The sequence below is a fragment of the Lissotriton vulgaris genome, unplaced genomic scaffold (genome assembly GCF_964263255.1).
Source record: "Lissotriton vulgaris unplaced genomic scaffold, aLisVul1.2 SCAFFOLD_808, whole genome shotgun sequence".
In the NCBI taxonomy this organism is placed as follows: domain Eukaryota; kingdom Metazoa; phylum Chordata; class Amphibia; order Caudata; family Salamandridae; genus Lissotriton; species Lissotriton vulgaris.
This window is the reverse complement of record NW_028245533.1, coordinates 848,323-867,942: the sequence shown is the minus strand read 5'-3', so window position 1 is coordinate 867,942 and position 19,620 is coordinate 848,323. Positions and strand designations below refer to the sequence as shown.

The window sequence follows — 19,620 nt, the reverse complement described above, 5'->3', positions numbered from 1 at the left end:
GTTTTGGGTAAGGTGATGCTGAGGGCCTGTCTTCACTGAGTCTTGGTTACCTTCCACATGTGCGGTGGGAGGAGCTGTAGTGCTTGGCAATGGTATGCTGGCCATCAGAGATGAAGAAGTGAAGAATTGCGTGGTCGATCCAGGTGAGTTCTGTGACGTGGGTGAATTTAATTCTGCTGCAGGAGGTAAAAATGAGATCGAGTGTGTGTCCCGCTTTGTGTGTAGGTTCGGTGACAAGCTGGGTGATGCCATTGTTGCTCAAGTTCTCCAGGTGGGGGATGGAGTTGGCGTTGTTGGGGTAATCAACGTGGAAATTGAGATCGCAGAGTAGGACATATTGGTGGAAGTCGATGGCTAGGGAGGAACTGAGGTTGGAGACGGTGTCACAAAAAGCTGGTGGGCGTCCAGGGTTTCTGTAGATGATAGTGCCTTTTATCGAGGTCTTAGCTTCAGTCTGTAGATGAAAGCTGAAGTTTTCTATGAGGGGCGTTGTGCTGTAGTTGGTGACTGAAGATTGGATGGTTTCTTTTAAGATGATGACAATGCCCCTGCCATATTTGTTGGTGCGGTTTTGGTGTATCATCTTGTAGCTGCTGGGAGTGGCAGTGGCAATGTTGAGGTTTGAGGAGAGGTTAAGCCACGTTTTGGCGATGGAAGCAATGGTGGTGATGGTATTCCATGACTTTCGTGGCATATTTGCAGAGGGAACGAGCATTGAGCTGGATGCATTGGAGTGCTTCCTGATTGTTCCTAATTTTCTGAGCAGAAGCGGCGCGGGGTCAAGTGTGGGCAGGTGGTCCTGTGTCGCAGGAGAAGCAGCAGTGGAGGCATGTATAGGGTCCTTTGGTTGATTGTGGAAAGACATACAGCAGCTGTTGTTTCAGCATCTAGGGGTAAGGGCCAGGAACTCCTCAGCAGTATAGCAGTGGATGGTGGAAGGGTCAGGGGTCCTGGTGCTAGGCGCAATCCAGTCAAAGATGGGCACAGACAGGCTTGTATTTCCATATTTCCGCAAGCACTCGTCATAGAAGCCATATACTTGGGTGATTTGCCTGCTTTCGTGGTTCCCTCGAAGAATTGTGATGCGCTCACGATATCGAACCTTAAGAGCAACCAGCAGTGTGACGGTTTCCACAGAATAATAGCCTCGATCTACATAGTCCCCCATAAACAAATAATTTGTGTCCGGTGATTTGCCTCCAATTTTGAAGAGTTCCATCAGATCATGGAACTGGCCATGAACATCGCCACAGACTGTAACTGGACATCGCACTTCTTGTACATTGGATTCCTTTGTCAAAATTTCTTTAGCCTTCTCGCATAGGGTCTTCACTTGGCCTTCGGACAGCTGCTTGCACTCATTGAGCTGCTCTATCCATTGGTCCAGCTCTTTACAAAACACCTTCTCGTCCATGGCGGTCAACGTCTAGCTCTCGGTTCAAATAAAAGAGGGTGACACGGCGCCTTCTCCGAGGACTAAGCTCCGGCGCCGATCCCTCCGTGAGCTCGGAGGAGGAGGAAGAAAGACAGCCCCAGCAAGGCCGGAAAGCGCTAAGGAGGCGTGGCTCTAATGCCTCTAACAGGCTTGTCAATGACGCACCTTGGGAGTGCTGGTGGAACACCCGCTGCAAGTGTCCGCTGAGCTGCCACACTGCTGCCTCCATTAAGTAGGTCCTGGGAGGGGCGCTGGGAAGGCAGGCAATGGGAAATACGGCGGGTAAGCAGCGAAGCTCACTGAGATAAACAGAACAAAATACAATAAATGAAAACGGGGTGGCAAAATCTTTAGACTAAAACTAAGAGAAGCACAATAAGCACAAGAACGAAAAGAGCTTTATAAGCACAATAAATACAATAAGCACAAAAAATGCACAATAAGCACTGAAACGAAAAGAGGTGGTGAAATACAATGGACACAAAAGAATAGGCACAAAGACACTTGAGATGAAAGAGGTGAGCACCAATACGGTGAAATACGGTAGGACGGGCAGAGAGACACGTGCCCGAGCAGCGTGTGGGAGCAGGTTAACCCCTTGAGCGCGGCCGCGATTCTGCACCTGTGCGGCAGAATCGCGAGTGGGCGTCATCAGCATCGAAGGGGTTAAAGGATGCATCGATCTCTGCATGAAAAGCGCTGGTTCTGAAGGGACGTGCCGATTTTACTCCTGCAACCGGGTTGATGCACCGGTACAGTGGTGCAGGTATCTCAGACACTTCCAGTGACCCAAGCACAGGAGCAGGGGTAGAGACTTTGATATCCCTGGATGTCAAGCAACAGGAGGCAAGCAAACAAGCCGTTGGAGATCACTTGGGAGAAGGTAGAGTCCAATTCTTTTTTAGCAGAGTAAGAGAGCAGCAGGCAGCAGGGCAACAAACAGAAAAGCTGGCCTTTCAGATCAGTACACAGTAAGAGTGAGGCATCCATTCTGAAAAACGGGTGCCGGAGTCTAGAGGCATCGAGCAATGCGCCGGTTTTTGCAATGCAGTTGAGGGGGTGCATCGATCTCATTTCCACAAAAAGTATCCAGGAGTCAGAAACACATTCTAATCACAGACAACCGTTTACATGACAGAAAGAAAGATTGTGAACTAAGGGTAGTTGGATTAAACACGTGATATCATATAAACAAATGCACGTGCAACACATACCCAAGGTGAGAATTTTCCCATCAGTTGTTGATTTGTTCCACCACTATTACATCATTTGGGTTCTCCTTACCCAGGAGTTAGTATGCACACAGTCACACAAGTTGGAAAAAGGACTGAGAGAGTAAGAAGACTCCACAGTTTTTATTTAATGAGTGGTGTCAATATAGTGTTACAACTGGAAAAGCAGTGCAAATGAGATTAGTGAAGAAGATAAAATTAGGTGAGACTGAGTAGAAGTAAAGATTTTAATGTTTTCTCTCAGCTCCCTAAACTTAAAACCAATAGTGAAAAGTGAAAAAGCAGATTTAACAAAATATCTGCTCAGCGAGCGGTCGACATGTTTCTGCATATGAGGTCAGGAGCCTCTGCATTCATCAGGACCTAGATGTTGCTACTGCTGTGAAATATCATGAAAAAAGTATTGATAAAAAGGAATCATATCACCTGTTCATCAGGTACAGATTCTCCGCCACAATCCAATTTCTGTGGGGATAGCGCCTCACCTCACCTGGCTGCAGCTCAGGAAAATGAGGAGCACCGCTCTCTCCGTCGGTGTCTCCAGGCGTTCCTCTGCGCTAAACTGGGGAGGCCTCCTTTTTATCATTACTTTTTTCACGATATTTCACAGCAGTAGCAACATCTAGGTCCTGAAGAATGCAGAGGCTCCTGTCCTCATATGCAGAAACATGTGGACCGCTCGCTGAGCAGATATTTTGTTAAATCTGCTTTTTCACTTTTCACTATTGGTTTTAAGTTTAGGGAGCTGAGAGAAAACATTAAAATCTTTACTTCTACTCAGTCTCACCTAATTTTATCTACTTCACTAATCTCACTTGCACTACTTTTTCAGTTGTAACACTATATTGACACCACTCATTAAATACAAACTGTGGAGTCTTCTTACTCTCACAGTCCTTTTTCGAACTTGTGTGACTGTGTGCATACTAACTCCTGGGTAAGGAGAACCCAAATGATGTAATAGTGGTGGAACAAATTGACAACTGATGGGAAAATTCTCACCTTGGGTATGTGTTGCACGTGCATTTGTTTATATGGCATCACGTGTTTAATCCAACTACACTTAGTTCACAATCTTTCTTTCTGTCATGTAAACAGTTGTCTGTGATTAGAATGTGTTTCTGACTCCTGGGTACTTTTTGTGGAAATGAAGTCTTTGTGAGGGGCATGTATCCAGTGCAGAGTCGTTAAAATAGCCCTCGGACCCTCTTTATAAGTATCGTGTGTTATGGTGCATTCATCTCACCAAGCTACCGCAGCAGCGATACACTGTCCAATGCGTCGATCTCTACATGCAAAGCCAAGGATCTGAAGAGATACATTGATTTTACTCCAGCATCTGGGTTGATGCACCAGTTCTATGGTGGAGGTATCTGGGCCACTTCCATTGACCCAGGCATAACAGGAGGGGTAGAGACTTTAATATCTCTGATTCTCAAACAACAGGAGGAAAGCAAAGAAGCCCTTGGAGATCACTTGAGAGAAGGTAGAGTCCAGCTCTCCTTCAGCAGGGCAACAAACAGAAAAGCAGACCTTCCAGATCAGTAGTCCAGTTGAGTACTTTGAGCAGCACAGCAGTTCTTCTGACAGACGCTTAGGTGTAGGTTCAGAAGTGTCTGATTTGTGTGGGTCAGGGCCCCAGTACTTATACCCAAAATTGGCTTTGGAGTGGGGGTGACATCAAAGGCTAGCCTCTGAAGAGCACATAATCCCTTTCAGTCCACTATTGCCTGCCAGGCTAACCCTGGCTGGTAAATCAGTGCTTTGTGTGTGGACAAGACACTACTTATTCACATTTAAGTGACAGCTCCTCCCATTACAATCAATCATAACATGTTTAAGGGAGAGAGCACATGCACTTTTGCACTGGTTAGAAAAGGTAAAGTGCTCACATTCCTAAAACCAGCTAAAACAAGGTCAGAAAAGTGGAGGGAGGCAGGCAAAAAGTTGGGGGGAAACCACCCTAAGGCTGTCAGGTCTAACATGTGTGCCCCTCAGCTGAAAGTAGGGTGAGCTACCTATCCCCTTGGAAGCTCTCTTCCCTACGGTGGAAGAATCGCGAGAGACCATCAGTAATGGTGTGGCCAGTCACTTGGTGATGCTCCACCATAAAGTCCATTCCCTCAACAGTTTTTCACCCCCTCATCTGCATGAGCCATCTGAGGGGCCTATGGTCTGCCTGAACCAGGAAGTGAGCCCCAAATTGGTATGGTCTCAACTTCTTCAATACCCAGACCACACAAAAAGCTTATCTTTCAATGGCACTCTACCCCTGTTCCTCTGGAAGCAACCTCCTACTAATGAAGGCCACTGGTTGGTCTAGGCCCTCCTCATTCAGCTGTGCTAAGACTGCCCCTATGCATACTCAGAAGTGTCTGTCTGCACGGAGAACAACTTGGAGACATTAGTCTGTGCACCTGGCTTCCTTGGGAGAATCAAAGGCTTTCTTAAAAGCCGCAGTCCAGATCACCAACCTAGGCTGCTTCTTAGAAGTCAGCTCTGATAAGGGGGCAACAATAGTGTAATTCTCTTAACAAATCTGTGGCAATATCCAGTGAGGACTAGAAAGGCTCTCACTTCTGTTTGGGTTTTAGGCGGTAATCAGGTCATGATGTTTTCTGTCTTTTCCTAAACGGGCTCACCTTGCCTCCACCTACCAGGTGTCCCAAATACACCCCGGAACTCTGCTCAATCTGGCACCTACTAGCCTTGATGTTGCAGGGCCTGAAGCACCTCCTGGAGGTGATGCAGGTGTTCCTCCCAACTGGAACCCTAGACAGCAATGTTGTCTAAGTAGGCGGCACAGACAGCCTCCTTACCAGCCAGGGCCCTGTTAACCAACAGTTGGGAGGTAGTAGGGGCATTCTTCAATCCAAAGGGCATCACCCGTAGTTGATAATATCCCTTTCTATTTGACCCTCACTGAGGAATTTGGCAGTGCCAAATGATCAATGAGCTCATCAGCTCTGAGGATTGGGTGTCCATCAGTCCTTGTGATAGAATTGAGACCTCGTTAGTCCAAACAGAACCGAAGTTCTGGTTTGGTGCCCGGCAGGGCATATTGGTACCAATACCACAGAACTGGACCAGAGACTGATAGAGGACTCAATTACCCCTAAGGCTAACATCTCTGAGACTTCCTCCTTCATGCTGCCTCTCACCCTGTCTGACAATCTGTAAATTGTGTTCTTTACAGGGAGATTGTCTCCTGTGTCAACAGATGTGTGAGTCCAGGGGTGAGTGAGAACTGTTGGGGAAACTGTCCAAGCAACTGGTAACAGTCACCTCGCTGCTCTGAGGTCAGGGTTTAAGAGAGGTTGACGCCCTATAGTATTCCTGTACAGAGAGGAGGTAAGGGTGAGATTCACTCTCCTCTTCCAGTCCCTCATCTGCCACCAAGAGCATGCTCACTTTGGTTCTCTCGAAGTGAGGCTTCAATCTGTTCACATCGAGTACCCTCAGGGGTTTCCGAGGGGTCTGGATGTACACCAGGTAAATGGCCTCTGCTCCAAGATCTCATATGGGCCAGTCCAGTGGTCCTGGAGAGCCCTGGGATCTACTGGTACCATGACCCATACCTTTGGCCAGGCTGAACCTCTACCAGTATGGCCTTCTGGCCATACCAGAGTTTCATCACCTCTTGGCTGGCCTTGAGGTTACTTTTAGCTTTCTTCCAAAAGTGATGCATTTGGTCCAGAGTGCCAGCATGTAGCTGCCCACTCTCTGGGGGCTTCCTGGGAGCTTTCTTCAATCCCCTCCTTTACAAGGCTTAGAGGTCCCTACCAGTGTGTCCATAGAGGAGTTTAAAGGGGCTGAACCATAATCCTTTCTGTTGAACCTCCCTTTAGGCAAAGAGAAGGCAAAAGTTTGAGGAAGGCCACCCTGAGGCTGTCAGGTCTAAAAGACACTATGATACATTACATTTGAGAATCATTGAAAATGTGAGGAAGTTAGTATATGAGGAGAAGCCGCCCCATATGCCCGTACAGTTTGAAGCACTTAATGCTTGGGAGTATGCAGCTCATGCCAGGGAAAAATAAAAGTATCATGGAAGATCCTGAAAGGCAGTGCATACTTACACTGATGCTAGTTGGGATGCAGAACTGAAGAAATGGAAAACTGACATGATAGAAGGAGTCCAATTATACCCTGTCTTAACAAGCAAAGAATTTAAGAAATGGAAGGAGCGGAGAAGGAAAGGGAAAGATGGAAAGCCAAAAAGGAGCCAGACAATAAGAGTGAAGTCAGGGATAATGATTATAGTGATAGCCCTTTTGGATGCATTATTGTCACAATGTGCACCTCTGCATAATGAGACCCGAGTGGAGGAAGGAAGTGGCACTGGTTTAAGTGTAAACCTTAGGTTGGTACCTCACTAGTGAACATAAATTCTAATTTGATGGGAGTAATCCCAGTGAGTGGGAACTACAACCCAATGAAAGAGATTTCAGGGATGTGGGCCCCTGTTAACACCACAGCCCTAAATACTCCAGATGTTTTCACTACCCAATCACTATTGCTCCTTTAATTCCTATATATAAACCAGGTTCAATAGGAAATACAACACATAACTTGATGGCCCCTACTGGTCTAAGTTCCCCATGTAATACTTCTGTGACACCAAATATGGGAGGATTTGTTCCTCTTATCCCAACAAATGTGAGTTCTGCTTGTGCTGAAAGTGCAGATTTAACTATGAGACCCCATAGGGTCATTCCAGAGTTTGCCAAATCTTGGTGCACCTGTTTGGAAGCCACCCCTAAATGCTAACCATGGCACCCCCAGAGAAGGTACAGTATCTAATGCCTCTATAGTGCAACATAGTTTTATTGTTCAGGAATTACACGAATGGATGAAGAGTCACAGTGCCCCCTCTAATGAGAATGGAAGCTTAGAATTGACTCAAGGAACAATTTAGTCACTACTGAGAGTTAATATGGTTCATGTGGCTAAATTAAAGTTAGAATTGGACGAAATGATTAGTGGAAATCTTGAATTGGCTTGATTAGATTCCTACCGAGAAAATGTACTTGTGTTTCTGTGTAAGGATGTTACCAGACGTGCAAGAAACGTTTATGACAAATTATCTGAGTTAGCCCAGAAATATGAGGTCGACTTGAATAGGACCAGCAGAAGATCTACCTCATATGTTTTATTGAGGAGGACATAACCTGCATGAGAACATCAGGAATTAAAATATAGATTAAACAGATGGTTCAGAACATTCAAAAAAGGAGTGAGCTAGATAAATGGGAAGGTAAATGAATGAAAAAAAAGACCTAAAGATGCTCAGGAGAGAGCCGCCTTCTTCAATAGAAGAGTGAAAAGGTGCTTCAAATTTCCCCTTGAGAGAAGTGCCCAGCGGAGTTTTCGTTCATGTGCCTTGGAGTAGAAGTGATCTTGTGTCATTCACAAATGATTTTAAAAAAATTGAGAGAAAAAACAGTGGAGTGGTACAAAGAGGATGAGAGATTTGTGAAAATCTCAAAGATCTTGTAGGTTGATCTGAAAATACTTTGTTCAATATTGTAGTCCCAAGTGATTTGTGGGCAGAATGTAAAATAGCCACAGAATGGCCTGAGCAGGAGCTGATGAGAAATCCACTGATTAAAGGTCCATCGCCCTTGGTTTTGAAAAAGTATCAGCAGGTGATGTCATTTCTATAATCAAAGGTAGCACGCAAAGATAATGATTGGGTCAAGATTGATAGGATGACCCAGGAACCGAAAGAGTTGACTCATGTTGCAGGCATTTAAGCAGTACAATGGAATGGAGACTATTGAGCCCAAAGATATGGGACATTTTGTGTCAAGGTTTGTGACAGGATTGAGGCCTGAAATTAGCATGATGATTCAGCAGCATTTGAATTATCGGCAGAGTAAGTCATTGATAAGATCCTGAGGCACGCAAAATATTGTAGTGATGAAATAAAAATGAAGCAAAAGAACCTGAAAAATAAATTGATGGTTGTATGAATGAAAGCTGCTCAAAGAGACAGTCAGAACCAGCCTTTTGTAGAGAATGTTGCTCCTATGCAAAGAGTGTAGGAGCAGGAAGTTCCTGTGATGCAAGGTGCACGTGGTTTCCAACCAGAAGGCAGAGGCCGTAGTGTTTCAATTGATCCGAGTACTGGAATTGATTCCGCTACTTTGAAGGAAAATAACTCTTGTTACTACTGCAATAAGTTGAGGAATTGGAGGGGGAATCCTGCTAATCGGGTTCAAACTTTAGGGTTTACACAGTCCAGAATAATAACCCAGTATGGACACAGAATGTGCAGAGACCGAAAGTGCAACATTTTAATGTCCCTCTATATCCATTGATGTAAGTTCCACAAACCCTGAGCCACAGCAAAATGTGAATGGCCCCAGATTCAATTCTAACCAAGTTCCAAATATGAATCAGAATGACTTCCAGATCAATAACCCGTTTAAGCAGTATATCATGTTTGATACATTCGAAAATTATGGCTCCGATCAGTCTGCCTGATTGTGCCTGAGGAAGATTGCATGCTTGGCGCAGTCTTGGGGGTAGGCCACCGAAGTGCATTTGTAGAAGGTGAGGTAAATGGCCACCCTGGTAATGTTTGATCGACACTGGTGCTACCCGCTCTACTGTTAGAACAGTAGAAGTTCCAAGCCTACCCCTCTCAGGAAAGAGAATCCAAGTTGTAGGAGACACAAAAAAGAAAATGACAAGCCCCATAACACAGGAAGTTCAGGTAAAGGTAGGGTCATTTGAGGAGAATCTCCAATTTGTGGGTATGTGATTCCAGTCCTGTGAGTCTGTTGGGACGCAATTTGTTGTGAACGCTGAGTCGTGCTATTTATTGCACACCACAGGGTGTGGAGTTCCCAATTTATGCTGAGGATGTTGCTTTTAAATTGGCCAATCAATGTTCAACAATTGAACTGTCTCCACTTCACTGCAGTTGTGGTTACTAGGATCATCTGGTAAGAGCCACACCAGTAGTGTTGCAGACAACTCCTCCTCACATGTTTCTTCACCAATACGTAGTCTGAGACTGAGGTCATGATACTGCTCCTGGTGAGGTGGGGCTGTGGCTGCTTCACCCTGGTGAGATACAGAACACACATCAGCCAATCCTTGGCAGTATTCAAGAATCATGTCATCAGTAATGTTCACAAACTCATTTGCAGTTACAGCTGGCAGTCTCATTGCTTTGACCATGATAACTTAATGTTGGGACAATCCTGTCCTCTAATCACGAATGCTGCAAAGACTCATGAACACAAGAGGCAAGCATTAGGCCACTTCAGGGACATGGAATCACACATGTTTACTAGTCTGTATTCCAGCGTCCTATTCTTTGTTCCACCAGATCTAAAGTCCCAGGTTAATAGCTATGATGCAGTCTTTGTTCCACTTGTAAATCTTCTCACAACATTCTCAGGATCTCATTGGTTTTTTTAAATGTTTTTTATTGAACAGAGCAATAGGTATAAAACAAACTTCACTTTAAATTTCAATATCAATACATTTCAATACATTTCAGAAAAACCTTTTCCTATTAAATGAGAGGTTAAAAAGCGATAAAAAGGGGAGCGAAATTCATCGAAACATAATCAGCCAATATTATCATTTCAGGGTTCCAAAGAAATCATGTGCAAAATTCACAATTTATAAGATCAAAGTGCTACAGCAAGGTGCAAAAAAATGCAATAAAGTGCAATCTTAAAAGTGCTAGTGCCATAATTGTGCAAATCAGCATGAAAAGCTAATAAAGTGCAAATGTGCCGGAAAACATATTGAATTCCTAGAGGAGGCGGCTGATAGCAATAAAAGCATTCATATTTGATCTCAAATTTCTTTTTTGAATCATCCCCCCTTCAATTGTGTACCTCATTGTGACTCTGGAGAAGTCGGGATCCCAAAACGAGGTATTAACTGCCACAATAATAGCTTAGCTGTTGTGTAACTGGCATTTCTCCTGGTCGGTTAAGCTTTAACCCATCGTTAGAAGATACACACAACAACTAGGACATACCTCACCTCATTGCACACAGGCATCTCAATAAAATCCAACTGCATCCTGTTGAATGGACCACCCGATTTCCCTATATGACTCAGTGTTACTGCTGTCCTCTTCCCTACATTCATCTATTGACATAAAACACATCTGTGACACAATGCGTCAGCCATCAATCTGAATCTGGGATTAAACCAAACTGTCTAAACACTCGAACCATGGCAGCGAGCATGACCGTAACAATGCCTAGCCATTTGTTGCAAAAGACTATTTGGCAACACAGGTCTTTCATCTCCTGAAACCAAAAGGTCATCATCCCTCTTGAGTCTGACACCACCTGCTCTGACCCAAATTTGCTGTTCTGTCTCTGACACCTCTTCCTGAAGTTTTTTTACCTCCTCCCATGAATCAGCAGTTGTTAACAAAAGGTTGTAATTGGTCTCATCTGTTCCCTCATTTGCATACTCCCCATTAAATGTAAAAGCATTATAAGCACAATACTTTGCAACCTCATCAGCATACCTGTTTCCCATTGTTATAGTCATCTCCACTTCAGGATGTAGAGCATTTCACAACTCCAACTTGGGCAGGTATTTGCAATGCTTCAAGATGTTTCATCACTTGCTCACCATTTCTTATTTGGGACCATGAAGAGGTCATAATTCCCCTTTGGGATAATACCTGTTCGAAGTTGTGCACAACACCAAAGCCTTACTGGCTATCAGTGAAAATTGTCACCTTCATCTGGTCTGAAACACAGCGGGCTCATTGAAGCCAGGAAGCTTCAACTACTCCTGAAACTGTACAAACTGCACAGTCAGCTCTCACATTTCCTCCATGGTCTTGCAACCATGAGCCATCCTCAAACAGTGCAAAATCAGATTCTGGTAATGGTTCATCTTATATGTCTGGTCTTGGCTTCTGCACCTTTCAGTAACATTGAGACTAGCTCTATATCACAATCATCACTGTCACTGGAAGGGGCAATAAAGTAGCAGGACTCAAAATAGCACAGTGCTTCAGTGTGACACTCTCTGCCGCAAGTATAATTTGCTCATACATAGTGAGGCAGCTTTTTGTTAACTTCTGTGATTGAGATCTGGTTAAGAATGTTTAAAAGGAGGGGGAACAAAGACAGTCAATGGATGACCCATAACAATGCTTTCACACCTCTCTAAGCTAACACCTGTTGCCGCCACAGGTTTGAGGCATCCGGGCAGCGTAGCAGCTACTGGGTCTGGGGTGACAGAAAATATTCAACAGGGTTTTGAGCCCCTCTATGCAATTACATATTCACTGAGAGAACGCAGCCCTCTCTCTCTCTGTAGAAAAGAGCACATTATTTGTTTTAATCCCAGTGCCAGGGCACGACAGACACTTTCTCGCAGCTCTTGTAAGGCAACCAAGTAATCATTGTACGAGAGTACCAGATCCAGCAAATCCTTGCATGTTGGTATCTGTAAAGACCTAGCCTTGAGAGAAAAGTAGGGTATCTACTGATGACAGTAGCCCAAAAACATTCCCAAAAACATCTGGACTTCTCTGTGTGTTTTTGGCAGATTCATTTGAAGAATCGTGATGATTCTTTCCTATGTAACCCTCCTTGAGTCTTTCTCCATGTGAATTCCAAAATGCAGAATTTCTTTTAAACAGTACTGCAACTTATTTGGGGACACTTTATGTCCATTCCCGGCTAAGTGGTTCAACAGAGCAATAGTATCTATCTTACAAGCTTCTTATGTATTTGATGCGAACATCAATTTATTGCACCAAAACGGAGCTACAGGGCATGATGAAGGATTGCCAATTCTTTATAAGGATTTGGTTGAAAATGGACAGACTCTCTGTATACCCTTGTGGTACTCATCATCATGCCAAAACACTGTTGGCAAACTGAAATGCGAAGAGGAAATGACTGTCCTCATGCAACAGTATGGAGAAAAAGTTCTGGCAAAGGTCAATGACAGTGAACCACTCGGCATCACATGGAATCTGAAATAAAATCACAGATGGAGTTGGAACAAATGGACAACAGGGAACTACAATGGTGTTTATCTTTCTGGGATCCTGAACTATGCTTTACTTACCACTAGGCATCTGTAAGCCCTTGATGGGTGAGCTACATGGACTCCCCATGATCTCCTTTAAAATGCCCTGTTGGATCATTGCCTCAATCACTTTAGTAATCCCGGCAATAGCTTCAGGAGTCAGATTACATTGTGGGGCTCTTGGGTAGTCAGCATTAGGCTTTATTTGTATACAAACAAGCTCAACTCCTTTGAGGAGTCCAATGTCCTTTCCTGAAACATCCTAAACTTTCAGCTTCACTGTGTCTTTGAGATCTGGAGACCCTGGTGAAGGGCCTAGTGCTGTAGAACCACAAGTGGCAGCTGGAGAACATTGGCCGAGAAGGCAAGAGAGAGGGAGATCGAATCTGCCAGATTAATGTGCTTCAAACTATTCCGAAGGATTCTGATTTAAGTGACGAAGAAGGTGAAGGAATTTCACTAGGGAGATCAAAAAGAGCTAGAGTGCCCTGTCGGAGGCACTCGTCCCCTGAATGCACATACTTTGCTGGAAATGACAGAGAGAGAGAGATAGCTCTAGAAATTATGGGATAACAGTGCAGATCCAACTGAACCTTCTTGAACTGAACATTTTGTTTGAACTGTATTTTGAATTTGCTTTACCATCAAACACACTAAGACATTTCATTCTGGATGTGATTATCAGTGAATATTGAACTCTGCATTTATTAGAGGCATTTATATAGGTTTGTAGGAGAAGCAAGAAGAGCACCTAGGCCTGAGTTTACTGAAGGAGCCTAAGGGTGTCATTTTAGAAGCACACATAGTAGGGCTGAGGACGTCTAATGAAGATTTTGTAAATAAAGTTTTTCACATTATTGTGACCTTTGTTTTGCAATTTGGACAGATGGAAACGGAAAGAGAAGTCTCTGCTACTGGTATATTCCACCCAATAGTGTGATTTTAGAGAAGTAATGGATATTAATCCTAACCCCAGTAAACGTAGGTACATAATAGCAGGCACAATAATATTCGTATTTGTAATACTAATTACTTTGCTTGAAGGACCCACCTAAATCTAGTTCAGTGGAGGATAAGCCCAAAGTGAAGCTCAAATCTTCACCCTCTGCTGATAGTCTGTACTCACTTAATATCAACGAGCTACATGTAGATTTATCTAGAGGAGATTACTCTTTAAAAGCTGAAACTACTAAATTGCTTCATGAATATGTTGACGCTATGAATGTGAGGGAGTGTTATGTCTGCATTTACATTTACATCTGTTGCAGAAGATGCCACCTATCACCACATATCTTTAATGTATGGTGTCCCTTGTAGTTTTTGGCTGAGCCTTTTCTATGGACAGGCTCACTTTCAATATTGTTTTTCAAATTATGATTTGGTCCTTTCAAAAGATCCCTTGTTTAAATATTTGAATAGAGATTCTTATGCCAAATTCACTGATGTAGCTAAAAGGTATTTTATACCTATCACTACATTAAATACCGCCTATGCTCATAGACATAATTTAACTTGCATATTGAGCTATATTAAGAAGAAATTTTAAGCCTGGTGGAAGATAGGAGGAGGGAGGTAAAAGTTAAGGTAACAAATCTAACTTGGGTAACTAAGTGGACTAAGGAAGAGATTGATCATCAAACCTTAGGAAATCAAGCCACATTAGCTTTAGACTGGCAACCTAAAGGGAAATTGTGTGTGCAGAGTGACAAAATAAATGTGATGTTGTATTTGTGGAAAAGAGTGAATGTGACCAAACATTTGAAGTTAGAGGGAATTGGGAACTATTTTTAGGCAGAAACAATACTACGATTAAGCATGGGCGGATTTCCCGGATCCACGATCCGTGAATTTGCGGATTTGCGTATTCGCGGATCCGCAAAATCCGCGAATTTGCGGATTCATGGATTTTTTAAATGGGGGGGTCTTCTGTGCGAGTTCAAGTGCCTCTTGTGTGTATAAATGGTCAGAGACCGATCAGAGCAGCAGATGAAGAGAAAGAAGCTCCTGGTCACAGGAACAGCACGAGGATTGCGCTCGTGAACGCCAAGGATACAAAGGCCTCTATCCAGCATCACAGCTGATTTTCGACAGTAGATTTGGGAAGAAGGCACACCTGCCCAGCCTCGACGACGCTCACGATTGTTTTTGGGCTGATGAATGAGTCACTGAATTTGAGCTTCAACTAGTTCCAGCAACCATGTGTGTGTTACTATGCAATCGCCCCGAAGGGCACAGGGGTCCCTTGAGTGAGCTGTCCATCATAGTGGGTAAATGGCGGGAAGACAGTGCACACCACTAGTGTGTGAGTGGGGCCAAACGGGCGGGGCTTCCATGCGAGTTCACATGCCTCTTGTGTGTATAAAAGGTCAGAGACCGATCAGAGCAGCAGATCAAGAGAAAGAAGCTCCTGGTCACAGGAACAGCACCAGGATTGCGCTCGTGAAAGTCAAGGATACAAAGGCCTCTATCCAGCATCACAGCTGATTTTCGACGGTAGATTTGGGAAGAAGGCACACCTGCCCAGCCCCGACGACGCTCACGATTGTTTTTGGGCTGATGAATGAGTCACTGAATTTGAGCTTCAACTAGTTCCAGCGGCCATGTGTGTGTTACTATGCACACCGATGTGCGCAGGGGTCCCTTGAGTGAGCTGTCCATCCATCATCCTGTAACTATTTTAGGATGGCGCCGGCAAGCTGCTGGCGCCATCCTAAAATAGTTACTAAATTAGCTTCATCAGGAAGCACTAATAGATAAAAGAAAGCAGGTACTCGAGCACCTGCTTTATTTTATCTATTAGTGCTTCCTGTTGAAGCTAACTTAGTAACTATTTTGGGATGGCGCTGGCAGCTTGCCGGCGCCATCCTAAAATAGTTACAACAACTTCAAGCTTGAAGGCTTGAACTTTTTCCCCCCAAATCCGCCGCTCGCGGATTCGCAGATTTTTGGTAAATTCGCGGAAGTTCGCGTATTGCGGATTTACCGAAAATCCGCGAAATCCGCGAGCGGAAAGGATTTTGCGCTCACATTTAACTACGATTCCTGGAGTTTATTTGTGGAGAGTATGCCTATTTAGAATTGCCCAAGAAATGCTAAGGTACATGCTATTTAGATGTAATCTTTCTTAAAATGTGTGTATGTGTGGGAACAGAATTCCAGACCAAAGTGAGGCACTAGGGCTGGTAAAATAGTAGGAGATTTTTTTTTTGCAATTATCCCATCTCTAGGGGTGATACTGAATGACATGCAGATTAGAAAGTTGTCTACTATAGTTGACAAATTGTCCACTAGTACTGCAGGATCTTTATTACTAGTTGATACTAAGATAGTAGCCATAAGATCCTTTATTTGGCAGAACAAACTTGCGTTAGACATTCTTTTTGCAAAAGAGAGTGGAGTTTGTCGGATGTTAAAGTGTCAGCAATGCTCTACCTCCATCCCTGACAACACTAAAGGCTTCAGAAAATACATTAAAAACATTACTGATCTAAAGAAAGATTTGAAGGCGTTGGAAGCAACAGGTGCCTGAGAGGCAATTGGAAGTGGATTTGCCTCAGTGGCCAAATGGTTTGGAAACCTGGGAAGTGGGATTTTGGGTTCTATCTTGAAATCTCTTGTGATAGTCACCCTTTGTATATTATTCCTAGAGGTGATCTTTAGGGTTTTAAACTTATAAAAGCTAGTCAAGGATTGAAAAGGAAGACAGTGAATGTAAAGTTAGAGGAAGTCAGTGTAGATACTTTGATGACATGAAATAACGTGAGAATTCTAGTAAAAAAATAATGAATACTATAAGGTTTTAACTGGTTCAGTTGATACGCGTTATATCTTGATTACAGTGGCTAACTTTGCCATCATAGGGTGCACTGCAAATGCACACTTAAGCTTCACCCCATATGTTATTGAAGAACAATGCTTACATGCATTAGCACTATTAATGTAAAGTGAAGCACCAAACATACTACTGGAACGTATTCACTGTAGAAACTAGTAATTCATGAAGGTGTGTGCTTTTATATTTTCATTATAATCTTACCATTTGTAGTTCTCGTTCACATTTACACTTGTGCCTTTTGAGTTTTACTGCTTTTATTTGAATTCCATTCTTATGTACTCCCGCATTCATTTATTAATGTTTTGTATATATTCTATATTTGTAGGTGCACATATTACCATGTATTTAAAGTGTGCACTGAGGACCAAATTACAACATTTTGGTGGTGCGGCGGTGCAAATCACCCGCCAGTGATCCGCCAAAGCTCATGTTGCCCCATGACAAATTATGACTTATTAATCGTCTGGCGGGCGGGCGGCGTGGCGGTTCCCCCTGCAGTTCCTTTGAAAAAAGCACTGCAATGGGAACGCCTCACAAAGTTCCTGCACAGGATGGGCTCATAAATCCATGCTGTGCAGGAACCTATGTGCATGCACACAGGGGGATACATGTTATGCCACTCTGTGTCCTCCACATATGTCTGAGGCACGGGGGCCCTGAAGGGCCCCTTTTCTTTTCTCTCCGCCAGGCTTTTCATGGCGGTGGAACCACCATGAAAAGCCTGGCTGAAAGGAAACTCGTTATACGCTTGGCTAGACCGTGGCAGTCCCGCCAAGCATATTGCGGCCTCTGAACACTGCTTCTACACCAGGGAACGGTGGTTTCCTTGTGGAACCAGTAGTCCTAGTGCGGTTCGACTGCCCGAGTCGTAATCATGCGGTTGAACCGCGGGTGCGGCGGTGGCTGTATCTGCCACCACCGCGCCAACAGGAGTCTGGCGGTCCGAGGACCACCAGACTCATAATCTGGCACTAACTGTCTTACTAAATTAGCGTAAACAAAGGCATTAAGCATTTGGTCCCTAATGTTTAACCTTCAATGTGAATGTTTTGTTTGTGCTGCAACGTTCTATCTTTGCAGGTGCGTTCACATAATCTCATAGTCAGTGAAAGGCATATTGTGCATTTGAGACAGTGAGGTCCGGGAGCAGAATTTTCAGCAAGAATGAGAGGCATATAGGAACTGAGAGAAGACTACTTCCTATTCATGTCGTATCAGGAATAGGGAGACATCCAAGGTCATCCTGATGTTATAACCGTAGGATGGGAAAATCCAGTGAAGTTGCCAATTTTTACTGTGAAAAGGTGGTAATCAACTGGAGTCAATGATGTGGAATTCTCGAATGTTCTGTGGGTGTAATTAGTGTTCATATTGTAAGTCTTTGGGGGCAGATTTTCTTGGACTTTGCGGGGGACAGACCTCTCTGCTTGTATTCTCTTTGAGTGGATTTATGATTTGCATTGCCTACATTGGGAGAACTTCTACTGAAGACTCCACTACGCTAACACCTTCCTACTATCTCTGATATAACCAGTTTCCCAACTTTAGTTTAAGACTGCTTGAGAAGATTTTAGATTTAATTATGCATAGACAAGAGGATCAAAACCTGTACACGGAACATCAAATCCTATTTCTTATCTTCTATGTTGCCACAATTGAATTTCTTGTGTGCTTTATGCTACTAAAACTTAATGTAATGCTTTGGCAAACCAGTGGTGAATTTGTATCTTTACAATAGGTTTTTGAGATGCATATACTTCTGTTTGGCCCTTAATTTGCAGTAAAACCTACTTGACCTTACTTACTGATTCCGGGTCCTTAATGTGTGGCCAAATAGCCTACACTGTAAGTTGAATTGTTTGATTGATATTAACTCCCTTTACCTCTCAAGCAACTAAAAAAGATCAATCACAGTATAATTGGTAAGACAAGCCCAGTGCTATAGCAGGTGGCAGATCCTATACATGAAGGTGGCCTTTTTTACCTCCCAGATGCTTTAATGCCATAGCTGCAACTCTGCATGAGCTGTCCTCTGCCCTAGCTATGTGGTATGGTAGAAGAATATCACAACCAAAAGTCTGTCTGAAAGAAACATTGTTTCGTAAATATTGTAATTAACTCTATTTTCCAATCGGAGCTAATAATAAAAAACCTGCACCCAATGGGGCAATATACTAGTAAACAATTTGTAGTATACAACATTTCTGTCAGATGATAGTTTTGATGAAGATAGTCTGACATACAACCAGTTATGGCCCTACGCTTAGGGCTTGATCCATAAACCGCAGGGTGGTGGGGGGCTGATACTATTACTGAGTTTTCTGCCCTACGTTTGTAGAAACTACTATCATATCCAGCCACTCAGATGTATACCACAAAATGATTTAATCCCAATGCAAAATATTTTTAAGAGGCCCCAGTGACTGCCCACTGATGGCATTGCTTTCAAGTTTGAATGTAATACCTTCAAAAGCTGTTCCATTTTTATTGACAGTGTCAGCCTGGATTATTGGTTATGCCTAGGGTACTCACATATAATAATAGTGTAGATGTAGCTTGTTGCTTGTGTCTGGGGGTCTTCCTTTTTATTGACAGTGAAAATCTGGTTTGTTGCTTGTGTCTGATACCCTCTTTTTTTAACAAATATGGGGCTATGGCTTGTTAATTGTGTGTCAGCCATCTTTTTTAAAAGACAGTGTAGACCTGGCTTGTTGCCTGTTTCTTTTCAATGTCTGTGTATATCTTTCTTGTTTCTTGTGGCTGACTCTTCCTTTTAAATAAGAGTTTGCATCTGGTTTTCTGCGTGTGTCTTGGCCCCTCTGTTAAATGGCAGTGTAGATCCTTCTTGCTACTAGTGTCTCAAGGCATCTTTTTTAATGAAAGTGTATTTCCAGGGTCTGAAGGGGAAAGCATCTTCTCCAGATTTTTGTGGGGACTAGGGGACGGGTTTCCCACAGGGAATAATACTTTCCCCATATACAAAGATGTAAAGGCAATATTATCAAGAACGGCGTTAAAAATTATCGCTGGTTTAACAGCAGAAAACTGCTGCTAAAACTGCTATAATGGGCTTAATAATA

General features: G+C 43.5%; 1 pseudogene; it reads right to left on the bottom strand.

Annotated features, from left to right (window-relative positions):
- Positions 1-880: 880 nt before the first annotated feature.
- LOC147666371 (serine/threonine-protein phosphatase 2A catalytic subunit alpha isoform pseudogene) lies at positions 881-1,414 on the bottom strand (annotated as a pseudogene).
- Between the last annotated feature and the right edge of the window lie 18,206 nt (positions 1,415-19,620).